This window comes from Cupressus sempervirens, chromosome 3, assembly GCF_028749045.1.
Source record: "Cupressus sempervirens isolate cs-2001-9-10 chromosome 3, ASM2874904v1, whole genome shotgun sequence".
Taxonomy (NCBI): domain Eukaryota; kingdom Viridiplantae; phylum Streptophyta; class Pinopsida; order Cupressales; family Cupressaceae; genus Cupressus; species Cupressus sempervirens.
In genome coordinates, this window is record NC_143120.1 from 545334973 (window position 1) to 545353552 (window position 18580).

Below are 18580 nucleotides of genomic sequence, written 5' to 3' on the forward strand. Positions count from 1 at the left end.
GGAAAGGTAAGAGGGCAAAAAGAAAGTCACTAAAGAAGGCACACAACATATCAGGAGCTAATGGATAATACACTACTAATGAGAGATCTAAAATCTTTTAGAATATAATAAAGAAAGGAATTGGTAGGTTTGTGTTTTGAAGTCCTAAATTTCAATATATTATAAGATTATCTATGTTCACCAAAGTTGTAAAGGAATTTTTATGTTACTAGATGTTCTTTCCATATTAAATAAGATATTATCATTAGTAAACCCTCAATTTGTCAAGTAGTAGAGCTAGGTGAATATTAGAATAATAAATGTCAATTTTAGAATTAAAATACAAACTAAGAATGTAAAAGTTTCTCGTAATTCAACAATTAATTACAAGAGTTGATAAATTATACAATTTATTCTCTAATAAAACAAAAATAATGATCTTGATGTGTAAATTATACTTTAACTTTGTGCAGATTTGTTCATTTATGGGTTGATTCTATGGGCATACATTAATCTAGTATCATGAGGATCCAACCTTGATTTGGTGCAACATATACTTCTTACTCCATCTCACTATAATGAACTATCTCAAATAATTTGGACTTTCGATGGATTTATTACTAGATCAAATTTGATGATTTTTGTGTGGAATAAACATGGTTTTTATAAGTAATGCAACAAAACAAGGGTGTTGGCCCTATACAACAAGTTGCAAGGGCAAATGAGCACGAAAGCATGCAAGCAACAAAGGAACATTGTTAGCAGACTAACAACCTTAGCCAAGAACCATCAACACATCAACAATTATGATTCACCCTAACATTACTATAAAAAAACAAGATCAACTAAACTATAATTGGTAACGTGCATATAAACCAAGAATAGTATTTAAGTACTTATCATAAATTATCCAAAAACTATTAGAGTCTATCAAAACATAAAAGTAGACTATTAGAGTCCCAATTTCAAACATGGGTCCTCATAGGGACATAAGCAAAAAACATAGTATAAGTCTAGTAATAAAAACTAAAGTTCATAACCACGATAGGGCCATGGAAGCCCAGAATAAGAAAAATGCAAAAATTGTCAAGAGCGTCGAGTCCTAATTCTACTTCTCTTTCCATTCAAGGTTAAGAATCAATGTCGCCCAATCTTCTATCAAGAAGTGAAAAAATTCCTTACGCTCCTCTACGTCCTTTTTTCTTCTTCTCAATGGTAGCCTACATCAAACATAAAGAAGTGGATAAGCTAAGCATCACTTTAGCAAACCTACACACATTGTACAACTCAACATCTAGTTCCTCCAACTTCCCATCCACTTTCACAATTGTTGCCCCCACCTTCGCAAGACATTTCTTTAGGACCTCCCCGCCACTTAAAGGTGGATCAAATTTTATTAGTTCCTCCCTCAGTGGGTCCTTACCTTTGACATCAGTAGTAAGAACCACATCAAAGACCACCAAATCTTGAATGGGCTCCCCGGGGTTAGATTTTATTCTAGCTAAAACATGGATAGAACTACTATCAATGGCAAGATTAGAGATCTTTTCCTCACCCAATCTCTTTAACTTTGGATTATCAAATTCATTGGCCTCCTTATAATATCTTTTATTTGGTTTTCCTCTGAGGTGTATAGAGAAGTGAGGAGTGTTGGTTTCCTTAGTAATTTTGACATTAAAGTCAACATTCAATTTGATTCTTTTGAGATTTATGGGTTTAATGGAAGGGGTTACTCACCTATGACTTTTATCTAGCTTGCTCTTGGAGTCATCCCAAGGGGATTAAACTTATTTTTAGGATTAAGGTGTTTAATTTGCACCTTTGGGCTAGGGGTATCCATGTTACAACTAGTAAAAAATTAATGTTTATCAATTCTATTATTATAAAAAGCTTAAGAATCCTAATCTATTTGAAATCTAATGTATTAATTAGTCCAATATAAGTATACCTTATTTAAATTATTGCTTATCATTTTGGATCTTTGTTTTAATTAAGGACTAATGATATTTACAAATATCATAAGGTTTTCTTAGTTGTGAGGGGTCATGGTCTCATTAGTAGCCCCTCAAGTGACCAACTCTAAGACCTTCAAATTTTTAAGTAGACATTATAAAATCACACAAGTGCTCTAGGATGCATATTTTGATGCAAATAATATTCTTTTTAGCACACCAAATCAAGATGCTCTTGGTGAGTTCTCATTGACATTTATGAGGCTTTATATGATTAATACATATGATTTAGTTCTCATAAATTGTCTTTAAATATTTGGACATAGTGAATAGACACTCAAAATTTCCTGGTCAACTCTTAATGACTACAACAAATGGGTCAAGGTGAATCTTTTAAATTTAGAAGAAATAAAAATTGTTTGTGATATTGTCATAAGGAATCTAGATAGAATATCAAAATTTAACTTTCTATACAAAATATATCCTACTTATCAATTTTTTGTTTGGTTTTATGTTATTTCCGGTAGTTCTCACATGTCATGGAAATTAACCATGGTAAAGATATACATATTTTAAGGTAGAGATAAAACTTATGGGGATTAGGGCCAATAATGAGCTATGAAAGGGATTGATATATATAATACATTGATAAGGTCAAATGCATGCTAATGAAAGTGTAAGTAAATATGGTCATACAAGTATCAATAAATGAGCTAGAATTAACAAAAGATTGTCCTACATGTTATTGGCAATAATATTATTTGACATCCTCTCATAATGTACTCAAAACTAGAGAGGCATGGTATGCAAAACTTGTCATTATAATAACATATTTGTCTTTCCTTACAAGACATGTGGTATTAAATAATAAATTGAAGCTTTGGGTTGAAGTGTATTGGAATTTTTTAGCAAAAATAAATTAAATTTAAATATATTGATTATTCAAAATTAATATTTATATTAATATGGCTTGTCATATCCTTATCCTGGAAAATCGATGTTACTCCTTGTAAGTAAAGCACCAAAGAATGTATGTTGTACAAGCACCAATGGTAGAATTGTAACATAATACAATTATTATAATTTAAAAATAAGTTTTCTTACATATCTTCATCTAACAAGAGGTTGACAAATAAAAATTGGTAAATGATTGAGCTAAAGAATATATGTTGTACAGGCACCAATGATAGAATAATAACAAAATAAACTAATGATAGTTTCAAAATAAGTTTTCCTACATATCTTCATCTAACAAGAGATTGACAAATAAAAATTAGTACATGATTGAAATTTGGGGTATTAAAAATATATTTTAAAAAATTAATATACAAATATATAAGTCAAATTAGCTATTTACTCAAACCAAAATCATAATTATTAATCGAAAAGATAATCTACACTTCATATTTTTTCAATAAGCATCAATTAAAAACCAAATATTAGGTAATGTAATAATTATCACAATTTACAAAATCATTGTATAGATAATAATGAATTTAATAATTTTGAAATTAAAAAATTTACGACTCCCAACCTTACATGTTTTATACTTTATGGATGCTAAGTTTAAGGTGAAAATAAATCTTGATTAATAGAATAAAAAATTAGACATATTAAATAATGATTTATTATTCATACCCAAAATCCAATTAAGTGCACCTTATCCCTTCATAAAGTGTCATAAAGTGTTGATTGCAATCAAAGCCTTCAAATGATATTAACTTGTACTAGTATATGTTGTAAAAATAGTATAATTAAACTTTACATCTTTCTTTTTTTTGATGGAGGGTTCAGACCTGCGAGACAACCCAGTGAGGCACGAAGCCTGCGAGCTACCAACCAGCGAAGGCCACCATTAACTTTTAGGAACCCGAAACGGGCCCACACATGCCTGAATACTGAACACCTCTTCGGCTAAGAGCCAAGGATTGAGGAGCATCCACGCTGCCAAATTCCCCCGGGGCACAATCCCGGCCTCATCCCTTATGATGTCTATGGGCCTTGCACTCAGTAAGACTTGATCCCTGGTGGGCTCTTTGTGAGCCATTCAACTTCACCAATAGACCAAGGGCCCGTTGACAACTTTACATCTTTTAAGAATATTTCTTCTCCGTTCTTGGCTAATGTCCTGGGGTGCTCTCGAGATGTTGGCAAACCTTTTTGAGCATCCATAATGAAGCATCCTCTCTTATAAAATGTAGTCGCAAAAACCTTTCGAAGTATAAAATCTATAAGAATTTTATTTATTTATTTAACTATTATAAATATTTGTGCTTCAAGAGTAAAATTATAATATTGCTTATAAACTATTACATCTTTAAATTTATCTTAGTTTATAAACTATTACTTTCAAGGATCTCCTAAGAATGTAATAGTTTATAAACTATAAAACTTGGAATATTATTTTTAAATATTAGATATAAAATAATCTAAGGTAAACATTTATTTATTTAACTTTAAATTTTATATTTAATTATGATTTTGACATGCTTTTAATTTATTACTTCTTTATCTAAATATTTTTATTGAAAATATTTTAAAATAGTAATAATAATTTAATTGAAAGAAGTAAAAATATAAATATTTATGTATTTTTTATATTAAAAGTAATAAAATTAAGGTGTTAATAATATTACATAACAATATAAAGACATTAGAAATATATTGACAAACCACTAACACTTTAAAAATGAATATATCAATTGAAAAAATGGATTGATGAGATTGTGTTGTTATTGTTTTATGTTGTTTATATGACATTAGAGGCTTTGCCTCCTCTGTCTATACTAATGGGCTAGCCCCTAGTTTTGGTTACACTACTAAACAAAAAAGAACTAAAAACTACACATAAGAAACAAATTGAATGAACAAAATAATATCAAAAGACTAACTTAAGACTAGTTAAAGACAATACATTTATATCAAACAAACAAAATCAAATGAAAATAAGCTTTAAAAAAAATTATATTTACCTACAATTTTCTAAACCATAGAAACAAGCCTAATATAATGGGAATGAGTATTCATTGCCATTTTCATCATCCCCCACTCTTGGACTTTGTACACTTACAAGCTCATTCGCACATCCCCAAGATTTATATATAATGTTTTTTTTAAAAAAAAATCAATAAATGGCAAAAGCATTAATTTTATTTATTAATATAAGTTTTTATATATCCACCGTTCAAACGGGCACTGGTAGGAAAGAATGGGGAAGAAAACCTCCAGTCTTGCTCGGGACAATGTCCTTTATTTTACATATATCTTAGGGGCATACCCTAGCAATTACATCATGTTTTAATATCACTTTTACAATTACCACTTTGAATCATTTATCATACAATTTACAAATATGGTATTTTCCAATGGATCTAATGGGCCTCTATTATAAAATGGCAAGTACCAAGAGGATTATTTTGACAATTGCTGCTTAACTTGCTTTTAACCTGTTTGCTTCAACACAAAACTAGACAAGAGATACTTCCATAGAGAAGGAATTAGTATTGTTAGAACTCAATATAAAGTTTTGGGTTAATACCTCATGATAATATCATAATCCTTCGATTTTGGAACATTTAATATTTATTATTTTTGAATGAATTATTTAATCCTTCGTGCTCCGTATTAAGATCCATTTGATGTCACTGGATCAGAGAAAGAAATAACAATTTATAGTGGAGATTTGTAATAACTTCACATCCTATATTTTAGCAGAACATCCATTTATCTATGTTGACACTCATATATACATGCTTACTGACATATATATATCAATGCTCCACATATAATTGCATATGTTCCTCTTTTCTAGACTGCATAGTTATTACCAAATCCTTACTATTCTGTTATCCATTGAAAACTATATCAAGTAACGACTAAGTGCTGAAAAAAGGCCTCTATGGTAATAACAAATGAAGACACAGAAGGGCTATTATAAGCTGTGAGTGAATTTTCACAGATATAGCATCATTGTCCGCATAGAAACCTTTTAGCAATCACTGGCAGCATGAGAATAAAAATAGGAAGTGAAAGAAAGAAACTTATACAGGAAACAAGATGATTAACAACTTGATCAATTTATGCCTCAATGGTTCAGATTAAAACTTAAGATTAGTCAATTAATCATGTTGTGTTATATCTATCCCATAAGATTTTTTTACTATAATATGGGGCAGAGAAGGATGCCACAAAAGAGACAATTTACTATGAGTTTATCAGCTCTTGCATATGCTGTTAACTTGTACATATTTATCCATATACATATATTTAACCCTATTTCCAACAACCTAAGTTGTACAAAGTTTTAATGAGCTGTTGCTTAAGGAAAATCTTCTACATTTTAATCAAAATTTGCTCTTATCTAACTTGTTTTAAGAGATTCAAAATGAGAGCACACAAAATTACTCTGCTTCTACAGTTTTCTCCTTAAACACCATGATAATTTCTAAGATATCCATTGAATCTTCTGACTGGAAGTTGGGGGGAAACACATAAGTTGTTCTGGCTTTACTGGATTTGTCTAAATTGCGAGAGCAGAAGGAAAGTGAAGGAAGATTATCAAGATTTGAACTTGGTTCTATGTAAGCTCTGGTAGATTTGAGATAGTTAAGAAGCCATTCCTGGCTATTATCTTCAAGGATTCCTCTCCATCGCAACAGAAAGTGGATGCTTGTCTCCATGTTTGCCCACTCCTTGTTGAAGGTGGGAGGGTCGCGTATAAGGATAACAGGGCGAGTGGGGTGTAAAGTGGTATCAAGAATTCCAGGAGGTAAGGCCATGCAATTTTTAGGAAGAGGAATGCGATTTTTGTTATCGCTACTCATTATTGCCTCTTCCAATCCTATTAGCCATACAGGATTGAAAATATTGTAACAGAGGCAAATAGTATCCCATTTATCAATTTTTGCCCTTATCATGCAACCTATGAATGATCCTATAATATCACTGTTTGTTCTCCATGTGTATTCATACTTGAAAACGCTTTCACCAATTGCCCTACTAATCGCAACTCTTGTCATGTCATCAACTGGATTAAGGATTTGAGTCCATCGTTCTGGTGCAATATTCCCCCTAAATGCCATAGTTCGGTTTTCATTTGCATGATACAGGCTGATGAACGCTTCCATAGTTCCAACTGAGGTGAGGTAGAGAGAAACTGGGGATGCAGATTCAACTTAGTATAAAGGGCCGAAGGTTCTAGAGAATTTGAGGAGCTTCTAGAAAGTTCCTTTCAAGCTTCCTAAAAGTTTGAAAACCTAATTTTGATCTATTTATTAAGAGGTTCAAAAAATTCAAAGTTATTCGTAGGGTTAAATTCAAAATCTTATACCAAACTTTAATCTTGAATTTATTTGTTCTAAAAACAATATGTTATCCCTTCCATTTCAAGTTAATATTCGAGTGTTTGAGGACTAATCTATGGTTTTAGCCTTTTACCATTAGGGGTGTGAGGATCTAATAATAATTTCATATAGCCCGCTATACATGAATCTAATAATTTATCTATTATATAATAATCTTATATGAATCTATGCTTATATGTCCTAAAGTACATGGAACTTGAGTATTGTTAGGGTTCTTAAAAATATTTATTAGTTAGTTTATTATTTGATTAATTAAGAGGATGTCGTTTCCATTTGCTCCTTCATTAGCCAACTTATCCGCCTCACAATTTTCTTGACGATAGATATGTTGGATAATAACTTCTTCTATTCTGTCTAATTTTTTATTTATTTCTTCTAATTTAGAGTTGATTTTCCAATTCGGAGTGGATCTTTTCCTAAGGGCATTTAGGATGATTTGTGAATCTCCTTCAATTATTAATTTTTTAATTTTATGTTTATTACAGTATGAAAGTCCTTCGTTTATTGCTTCTAATTCTGCCAAGTTATTGGTTGTAATACCTAGGGGTTTTGCTTTTTTGACAATCCATTGTCCTAGATGATCTCTTAGGATAAACCCTGATCTAGATACCCTTGGGTTTCCATGGGAGGCTACATCAAAATTAAGTTTTTTCCACCCTTGAGGGGGCAGTTCCCATTTGCATTCTTTTCGTGTTGAGGTATTCTTGGAATTGTAATATAATGGAGGATTAATTAACTGAGGCCAATGTTTTTTGATTTCTGCATCCCAAGTTGTAAAAGTGCCTTCCTGTTTAGGAGTAACTCTGAGGTAATTATTTAAGACTTCAGTTATGGCTATTTCCATTTTATTGACTAATTGAGAGATTGTCATTTCAGTGTTATTGAATATTCTTTTATTTCTCTCTTTCCATAATTCCCAAGTTACAATTGTAGGAGTGACATTCCAAATTTTATCATAAATGTTTATCTCTCTACTTTTGGGCCATCCATTGATATGATCCTTCCAAGTCTCAGGAAGTGGCGATGTCCAATTGAGTTTTCTCTTGATCCTATGCCAGCATTCATTGGAGAAGCTGCATTGGTAAAGTAAATGATTTACTGTTTCATTGTTGTTGTTGCATAGAGAACATCTAGAGGGACCTTGGAATCCCATTTTAGTTATTCTATCAGCAGTGAGAATACGGTTTTGGAAAGCCGCCCATAGGAATATTCTTGCTTTGGGCAAAATGGCAAGATCCCACTAGAGGTTCATAGGGATGTTGATTTCCTCCCATCTTTGAGAGTTGAGGATCGCATTGTATCCTTCTTTAACTTTATATGTTCCGTCATTAGATAGAGCCCATCTTAAGTTATCTTCTCTGTTAGTAAGATGGATTTTTCGGTCTTGGAGGATACCTTCTAGCTTGGATTGATTGATTATAGAAATGTTAGTATTGGATAGGGGTTTCCATTTCCACGGAGTGTCCTCATTTGTTGGATCATGTTCCACATAATCTCTTACTTTTGTCCCCCATCTCTCTTTGAGGAGGTTCACTGTTTGATTGGAAATGTTATACGTTTCAAGACGAGGAAGCCCATTCTAGGAATCTTCCCAAAAGAGAGCTTTTTTGCCATTTCCAATGTCCCAAGTTGCATGTTTTGAAATGATATGATGACATTTTATCAGAAAATTCCAAAATTCTGATCCTCGGGGAGGGTTTTTAATTCTAAATAAGGATGTTGGATCATTAGGATTTAGGTATTTATTGTATAGGATTCTAGACCATTTACCATCCTTGTCCTAAAACATGCGCCATGCCAGTTTAGCCCCTAATGCTTCGTTTTGCCATTCTAGGTTTTTTATAGCTAATCCTCCCATCTTCTTTAGTTGACATATATTTTCCCATTTAATTAAGGCTGCTTTCTTTTTATTTTCAGTCCCATTCCAAAAGAAGTTTCTGAGTTTGTTTTCAATTTTTTTACTGGTATTTTTAGGGATTTGAACATACGATAACTGATATGTCGGAAGTGCTGATAGGACTGCTTTAATTTTGGTAGTTCTGTCGGCTTTTGTTAACCATTTCTCATTCTAGCTGTCTGTGTGTTTATTAATTTTAGAGAGGACATCTTGCCAGCTTGGATTTTGATTTTTATCATCTCCTATGTATATCCCTAGGTATTTACATGAAAATTTTCCTTTTTTATACCCTAGTAAATTGCATAGTTGATCTTCCTGATTGTTTCTTGTGTTTAGAAAGAAATTTTTTTATTTTTCTGCATTAATTTTTTGTCCTGACGCTTTGGTGTAATTATCTAAGATGATTTTGTAATTTCTTGCTTCATTGATAGTGCTAAGTCCAGCCATAATAATATCGTCTGCAAATTGCTCATGAGTTGTGTTTTCAACATTTTCTGTTACCGGAGTGCCTTGAATTTTTGATAGGATTTGAGCTTGTTTGATAGTTCTACCCAAGGTTTCAGCCATTATTATAAAAAGAAAGGGTGAAATTGGGTCACCCTGTCGTATGCCTCTTGAAGCATTGAAGAAACCTTCTGAGGTTCCATTGATGAGTATTGAAAATTTTGGTGTAGCTATACATTGTTAGATGAGGTTTATCCATCTTTTTGAGAATCCAAATTTCTCCATAGTCTTGCATAAAAATTGCCAGTCTACTTTATCATATGTTTTTTGAATATCTAATTTGAGAAACATGCATGTTTCTCTGTTTGTTTTTGCTGAGTGAATTGTTTCCTGTATAATAGATATTCCATCAATTATGGATTTTCCAGGCATAAAGCCTATTTGTTCTTCCGATATAATTTTAGATAAAAGAGTCTTGAGCCGGGCTGCTAGGGCTTTTGATAGGATTTTGTGTATAGAATTACAGAGAGCTATAGGTTTGTAGTCCCCTGGGGTTTCAGTATTACTATTTTTCGGTATTAGTGTCAAGAAGGTATGATTAATTTCTTTGAGTATGTGTCCCCCATTTCTAGTAGCTTCTATGGCAGCACAAAGCTCTTCCCCGATAAAACCCCAACATTTTTGATAAAAGAATGCTTGGAATCCATCCGGATCGGGGGATTTATCTGGGTTCATGCTGAAGAGGGCTGTCCTAATTTCCTCCAATGTGAATGGTTTATTTAAGAATTTGTTGTCATCATCTGAGATAATTTTGGGGATATTACTGAGCATTTCCTGCTGGGCAGTAATGTGAGATGTTTCATAATTATTGAGACAATCTTGAAAATACTTTATAATTTCCTCAGAGATCTTAGGAGGTTCCGAGGTTAGGTTTCCTTCAGAGTTTTTAATTTGAGTTATGAGTCTAAGATTACAATTATGAAGAGTACTGTTATGAAAGTATTTCGTATTTCTGTCCCCTGCTTCTAGCCATTTTTCTCTTGATTTCTGGTGCCAGAAGATTTCTTCTTTTGCTAATATTTCTTCTTGTTTAATCATTAATTCTTTTTCTTTTATGTATTTGTTATTATCCATTCCTTCCCTGATTACTTCATTATTAAGGTTTTTTAGTTCTTCTTCTATTTCAAGTTTTGTTAAGAAAATATTTTTGTAGTGCTCTTTATTCCATTCTTTTATTTTATTTTTTAGGTTTTTCATTTTTGTTATCAAGCAGAACATTTTTTATCCTGATGGTTTATCTGTTTTCCGCCATTCTTAATTTGAATCATAAAAGTTGGATCTAGGAACCACATTTTTTCACATTTAAAGGCATTTCTTATTGGTTTGTTGGGTTCTAAGATATTAAGAGTAATAGGAAAATGATCAAATCCTGATATTGGGAGAATTTCTGCCATAATATCCAAGCCCAGACTGCTTAAATCTCCTTTAACTAAGAATTTGTCTAATCTCTCTGCTATGTAATTGAAATCTTTTCTTCTGTTATTTCATATGAATATTCCATTTTTTGTTGGTATATCTGTCAACATATTTTTTTCTGCCCAGCTTTTAAAGTCCCTGTTTATCTATGATAACATTTGCTTTCCACCATGCTTTTCTTCCTTATTCATTATTGCATTAAAGTCTCCTCCTAGAAATACTGTCATATCTGAATGATTGGAGAGAAAGCCACTGATCTCTTTCCATACTATAGCTTTGTCTCTTGAGGAAATGGGACCATAGATATTAATTAGTAGAAATTTTACATTGTTTTTGAGACTTGTCACTCTACTGCTAATCCAATTAGAATTTTTGTTTATTATAGTGAGACTGACCTTCCGAGGATTCCAAATTATTCCTAAACCTCTTGATGCTCCCATAGATTCTTTGAAGTCTGACTGCCATTGTTTTAATCTTTTCCCTAGTTTAATACTTTTTGCAACATCTAATTTAGTTTCTTGGATGATTATAATTTATGACTCAAACGCTATTAAATTTTATTTTAATAGCCTTTTTTTGCTAGGGGCATTTAACCCTCTAGCATTCCAAGAAGTGATCTTCATTGTACATTGGGACGACTCTTCCCCTTCCCTGCATTTAATAAATCCTTGATTTTCTGCTGTTCTTTGGCTTGTCCTGCTACTTCTCTTAATTCTTTAAGAGTCTTTCTCCCCCTTCTGTTTTTAATTTTGCCACATTTAGGGTGTTTACATCCTTCTTCATTGGTAGCTATTCCCAGCATCTCTGGAGTGATCTATTTGTTTTCATCTTCATTGCTTTCTGGTTCATCCATTAGTAGGTCATTAATAAGCAAATCAGTTAAATCATCCTCCTTTGCTCCATAGTTCCAATCTCCTTCTTCTATTTCTTCTTTTCCTACCTGATTAGGAGTATGATTGGTTCTGATATTATCCATTCCTTCCTTCACAGGTGTATTGGATTTAAGTCCTCCTTTTATTTCATTTACCTCTCTTTCTGATAGGCCTGCTTCTTTTAAAATCTCAATTGTTTCAGGTAATTGCATTGTTGCTTGCATTTCAATGCCCATGGTCTGACTTTTCCCCAGTTCTTCAAATACATCTGAGCCATCCATTGGGGTTTGCCAGAATTTATAACTCTTTTTCTTATTCTTTTTGCAAATTGTTATGTTGTTCCATTGTTCATCATCCGCTACTGGGATTTTAGCTGATTTCTGAATAGGAGTATCTGTGCTTTTTAGAGATTCTATGTATTCTTCTGTTTCTGCTTGTGTGTCCTCAATATCCAATGGTTCCTGACTGTCCTCTTTTTGAGTTAGGGGGTTTATAATCTAAGAATCCTCCCCAGTTTTGCAATGTTCTTTGTGCATTTGTTCTGAGATGACTAGCAAGTCTTCAATATCGCTTTGGGTGATTGCAATTTCATAATTTAGTGCCTTGAGTTTATTATTATTAGTCTCCAATTCCTCAACATTATTTTTGCATTTAGTGCATTGATTAATAGCTGGTAAAATATCTCGTTCTATTGTCTCGTGTTCTTCGAGATCGTCATTAGTTTTCCCTTCCTGAGAGTTCTTTGGCTCCTCTATACAATGTTCTTCTATTTTTTATTTTTTATATAATTTCCAATCTGTTGCTTCATTATTAATTCCTTTCCTCTGATTGACAAAGCTGAGCATGTCTTTAATGTTTGTGGCTTTAAATCCAACTTCGGTGCTAGGAATGATTATGCCAGAACATTCTCCCTCACAGGTTATAAATTGATCTATTTGTAATTAATTTTTTGATTATAGGTTTTGTTGGCTTACAATCTGATTCTATCAAGAATTTGATGGTACTTTCTTTGTAATAATCATATTCTATACCAATTAACTTACCTAAAAAATTCCCAATTCGTGTTAGGGTTTTAAAATGTTTAATTTCTGGAGGGAAATTTTTACATTTTAACCAGTAGGCAGTTTTATTAGGTTTACCTTCAAACCAATTAGGTTCCCATAGTAAAAAATTAACTAAAAATCCTTTATAAAAACAATTTGCCATTTTGGCTAATAAATTCCTAGTTCGCATTGATTTACAGAGAATAAATAATGAGCTTTTTGCAAAGAAACTTATACTTACCTGGTCCTGACAGTATTTTTTTATTCTCCTTTTTAGATTCGATATATATTTGCTAGGGCCATTCCATACTACGTAAAGCCCCCTTTCTTCGCATTCTTTCCAGCTTTCTTCTGTGAACATGTCACTAATAATCAATGTATCGGCAAAGCTATTATCTGACATCTGGTTTTGTTTCGGAGATTCCATATTCCTCTTATGTGGAGGGATATACGATTTGTTCGTCAAAGGTCCATGTTCTATTTTTTCCTTTAAAATTTGCCGCAGCCCTATTGCCGTACGGTTAGCTTTAGATATGTAAAGTGATGGTGATATTGTATTACCCTCCTTCTTTTGCTTTTTACATTCTGTGTCGTCTCCATCTTGTCTGTTTTGGATCTCAAATCTTAGGTCTTTTTTCTGATTTCGCCAATTTTGCTTTTTCTGTGTCAACTGGTGTATCTGGCGTTGTTTTGATATCTTCTTCTTCCTTTGAACAATTTTCCATCCTTCCTCTGCCTTCAATGGATATTCTTTATTTTTTTCCTTGTTTATGACCTCAAGCCTTCTGTTTTCATATGCTTCCACAATCTCCTTGAAAGAGTTAATTTGACAAGCCTTATTATTTGATAGAATTTCAAACTGGTTGGATGTATTGATGCGGTTCCCATTAATTCTTGTTCCCTCTTACCCTTGCGTATTTCTGTGATTGTCATGATTGATGTTTACTTGGTGTCTGTGGTTTTCTGCTTTGTTGTTAGGGTTTGGATTGTTTACAACTACCGTTTGTTGTCCTTTATTTCGTGCTTTGTAATGCAGTTTCGAATCCGCATTATTTAATTTGATTTGATATCTCTGCTTTTTTGCCAAATTCACATTTCACTCTTTTCCTGCCATTTTGTAGATTTATATATAATGTTAATGCTTGACTCTTTATTTCAATTCATTCTAATTTCAATTAAAAAAAATCCAAATGTTTATACTTCTATATGAAATTATTTTGTATCATCACTATATGTATTTACTCATATGATGATTAAAAATAAATTGAGGTTGTTGAGATGACATTACTAAATAAATACTCCTCAGTCCTTGACTTGTTTGAAATTATTCATACTTTTATATCTAATAGTAAAACTATTACAGACACCACCAAAATGCAATGAATGCTAAATGTTTCATTCCCTAGAAATGAACTCTTTTGAAATATATATATAAGTAGCCAAAAACTAGGCTCTGGTTCATACTTCTACAGAGTGATGGTAAACCCATTAACAACAACCAACCATAAAAAATGTAACTAGAGAATTCATAACCCCAACATATAATGTCAAAAACCCATTGCCACATAACCTACATAACCAAAAGTACTTTTCTAACTGAAAAGTATTAATGTCCATAGCAAGACCAATATGATAAATGCAACAAAAGTATTCCTACGACTACTAATAAAGTTTTTAAAAACATAAATGGCCACACAGGGCCAATCTAGAAGATTAACAATTGGGTCATCCCAACACATCCACAACACCAAAAATAAAGCACGATAAATTAAAAAAACTAGTTATTTTCCATAGCTTTCCCCAACCTCGATAGGAGGATTCTTGTGTAGTCATCTATCATAAAGTCATAAAGTTTTTGATTCCTCACCCTCCATAGTACATCTCTTTTCTTCTCGTTGAAGGAGTTGCAGTGTAGTTGATGTCGCATGCATATCCTTCACAACAAACTTTTGTGTTGAAGCTCTCATCTAAAGAGTCAAATTTAATCTATAGGGAATCAATATAATTTTTTGATTTATCCATCATGTGCTCCATCTCTTGGTAACCATCACACTTTCCCTTAGGCTTTTCAACATCTTGGACCTACAACACATTAGGGTTAGACAACCCCTTATCTTTTCCTTTTTTCATAGCATCTATCAGGGATGTGACTATCATAGGGGAGTTGTCTTGCATAGCAGTGGCAATAGGGGGGAAGGGGAGGTGAAGTCCACAGTTTTAATGGTAAAGCTAGCAGACACATGGGTTGAGCTCAGGTTGGGCTCCTTCTCATTCTTCACTTATTCCTCTAAACCCAAGGTATCCTCTTCTTCCTCATCCTCTTTGACATATTTATCCATAACAAATTTCTCTTTCTTCTTGGGCTTATTTTTCTTTTCACTCACATCCGACCCTGATTCCTCTTCCTCTGTATCCAATCTCCTATTAGCCATTTGCTTCCACATAGCCCTATTTTTTACCAGTCTATCCAACCTCCTACGACCACCCTTATGTTCCTCTTCAAACTCCACAAGTTCAACATCAACATGGGATTCAATTTTAGGTTTTTTTTGGCATCCACGTGGGTCCTAACTGTGTCCTTTTTCTATTTTATGGAGGTTTAAGAGGGGGTAGAGGACATGAACGACTGGGAAGTAGGGGTTGCAGAGCAAGTCCCTCAAAAAACTCTAGGTGGGTTAGGCGGGCCCTAAGCATCTTGCCTAGTAGCACAACATGTGTGTGGGGGTGGGGAGAAAGCTAAATGGAAATTATAAAGGTGAAGAATGAGGCCCTAGTCTAAAAAAAAATATAAATTTCCCTTACTTTTCCTCTCCCTAACTGCCTTCACAGTGGCCTCTAAATCATGCAACATGAAGAACGATATAGAAATAATGTTTCGGTGCCTACAATGATTTAGCAAAGGGAAGTGGTAGTAATAAAACACACCAAATCTACCTTCAAGAGCGAGATACTTCATTATCAAAAGACATACCTCATGACTCAAGTAGCAACTCTTAATTGAATCCACCTCTGCATTTGATAGGGGCTTCATCCTTTTTAAAGAATTTGTTGAGATTGGTCTCATCCAAGACCTTGGTTACTTTCTGCCACTTTTTGCCTTCAATAGATAAATTGGTAGCCATGATGATAACTTCCTGATTGACTTGAAAGGTTATGCCATTTATTGTAACCTTCTTGTTATTCCAAGAGATGACAAACTAGGTAGAGAATTTTTTATCATGTCCTTCCATCACCTCCATGAAAGGGAGCGAGCCACCCTCCTTACTTGGCATCCACACATAAGGGTTTTTCTGCACGTAGTCCTCAATGCTTGGAGGCTTAACCCAAACATGTCACCACGTATCTCTAACTCTTGCTCAAAATCCCCAAGAACTCTAGATTGATAAAACTTAAAAATCTCTCTTCCTAGAAACCCTTATTGTAGAAGTGGCTAATTAGATAATTCAAGAATCCTGAGTTTAGCACTAAAAAAAGCTTTCATATTGTCATAATTATTATTGGGAGTAGTAATAAATCTACTACTCAAATGCCAACCCTGTGTTGCGTACGAGCAATAACACCACATTCAAATATCATTCGCACTATTCTTTGAAAATCGTGAACATTAGTCAATACTAAAGGCAAGAGAGAAATGCAATATATATCTAAAATTGATCTTGCTCTGACATGATTATTGGAGATTGTCTCCATAATCTTTATGGATTGATTAATTATGGCATATATAAAAAGCCACTTTACCAAATGTCATAGAACACCATCTTTTCATGATGACACTTAAATTCAAATTTGAATGCACCCCGTATGAAATTTATCACCACCCTTGAACTCTAATGAAACCAATGAACCATCATTTCCAAGATATAGAGTTTCATTACCTTTTAATAAGGGATTGGGTATGCATTGGTAGTGAGGCCATTAGTGTCTAGCATTTAACTCCCTACAATTGCAAGCCTAAACCAACCAATGATTCTACCATAACATTCCCCTCTTTGTAAATGTGTTGTATCATGTATCTTTCCATGCAAGTAAGGAGTGTCCATTTGTCACCATGGATGCTGGAAATTGACCAACATGGCTCTGCATTTCCCTTAACTATTTCTACAATTAATTTAGAATCCCCGTCAATACAAAGGTGTTTTCATCCCATATTAACAACCAACTTTAGAGCCCAATACAAATCTAAAGTTTCAGTCACATTGTTAGATGTGGAGCCAAAATTCCCTACATAGATCATAAAGTGGAAAACTAGTAGAGTTTCTAACAACTCCCCCACTCGTAACACAACCTCCTCTCACAACACCATCAAAGTTCAATTTCAGCAGCAGTTGGGATGGGGTAACCATTTAGTATTCAACCTAGTTAATTTTTTAGAGTTTCCAAACACCCTAAAGGCATTTGGGAGGTTCTAGGCTAAAGCAATTTCTTGGTCACTAATGGAAGGGGGATTAGGGGGAGTTTTCCACATACTGATAACTAAATTCTCTTTTAATAGATTGACAATAATAGATGCAACCACATTAGTTGGGTGATCCTCCTCCCTAAAGACTCCATTGTTCCTCTCTTTCCAAATTCCCCAACATATATGTGGCAGAGTCATTTTTCTAGAGTAATCCGATAAGTTGGTGAAAGAATGGGCAGTCCTATTTTATGGATAAATTACAACAAGTCATTTGTAAACACTCACAAGATAGAGAATTTCGAAAGAACTAACACCCACACTTCCCTAGCAAACTGGTAAGAGAGAAAAATGTGGTTAATATCCTCTTCCTCTACCTTGCAAAGATAATATTTATTCAGAATCTAGAACCCCCTTTTTCTTTAAGTTGTCAATTGTTAGAATCTTGCCATGTAAGGTAGCCCATCGAAAGAACTTTATTTTGGTGATCAATTGACCATTCCAAACATTCTTCCACCACTGGGGGGTAATATTATATTTGAATAGGAAAACATAAGCATATTTCACTATGAATTTTCCAGAAGCATTTTTTCCTAGACAATGTTTTCCTCCTTAGGGAAATGTGTAATTCTATTAAGCTCTAATAGACTTTTTAGTTAAAAAACAACAGGTTCTAGGTGATGAGGCCCAACACCATCTATAAGATTTCTCCACTTCCTCTTGGGTTAAAGTAGTCACTCACCATCTCATCAAATTGTAATTTCAAGCCATCCACGTGTTGACAAAATTTGGTCATCATTAATGGTTTCACACCAAGCCAATTATCCTCCCAGAATCTTACTCTATTTCCTCTTCCCACCATCCATCTTAAACCTTCCCTTAGTAGAATTTTATTTTTGATCAAACTATTCTAGATTTTAGAGGTCGAGGTCTAGTAATTGTCACTCAAATAGTAAACAAAGGACATGTTATTAAGACACTTTACTTTCATAATACCTCTCCAACTAGTAGAATTCACAACAAGACACCATCCAATTTTAGTAATAAGAGCTCTATTTAAATCAATGATTCTTTTGATTCCTAGTCCTCCATTGTCCTTAGGCTTACACACTGTGTCCTACCTCACCGGACTAATCCTGCTCTTTTCCTCTGAGCCTG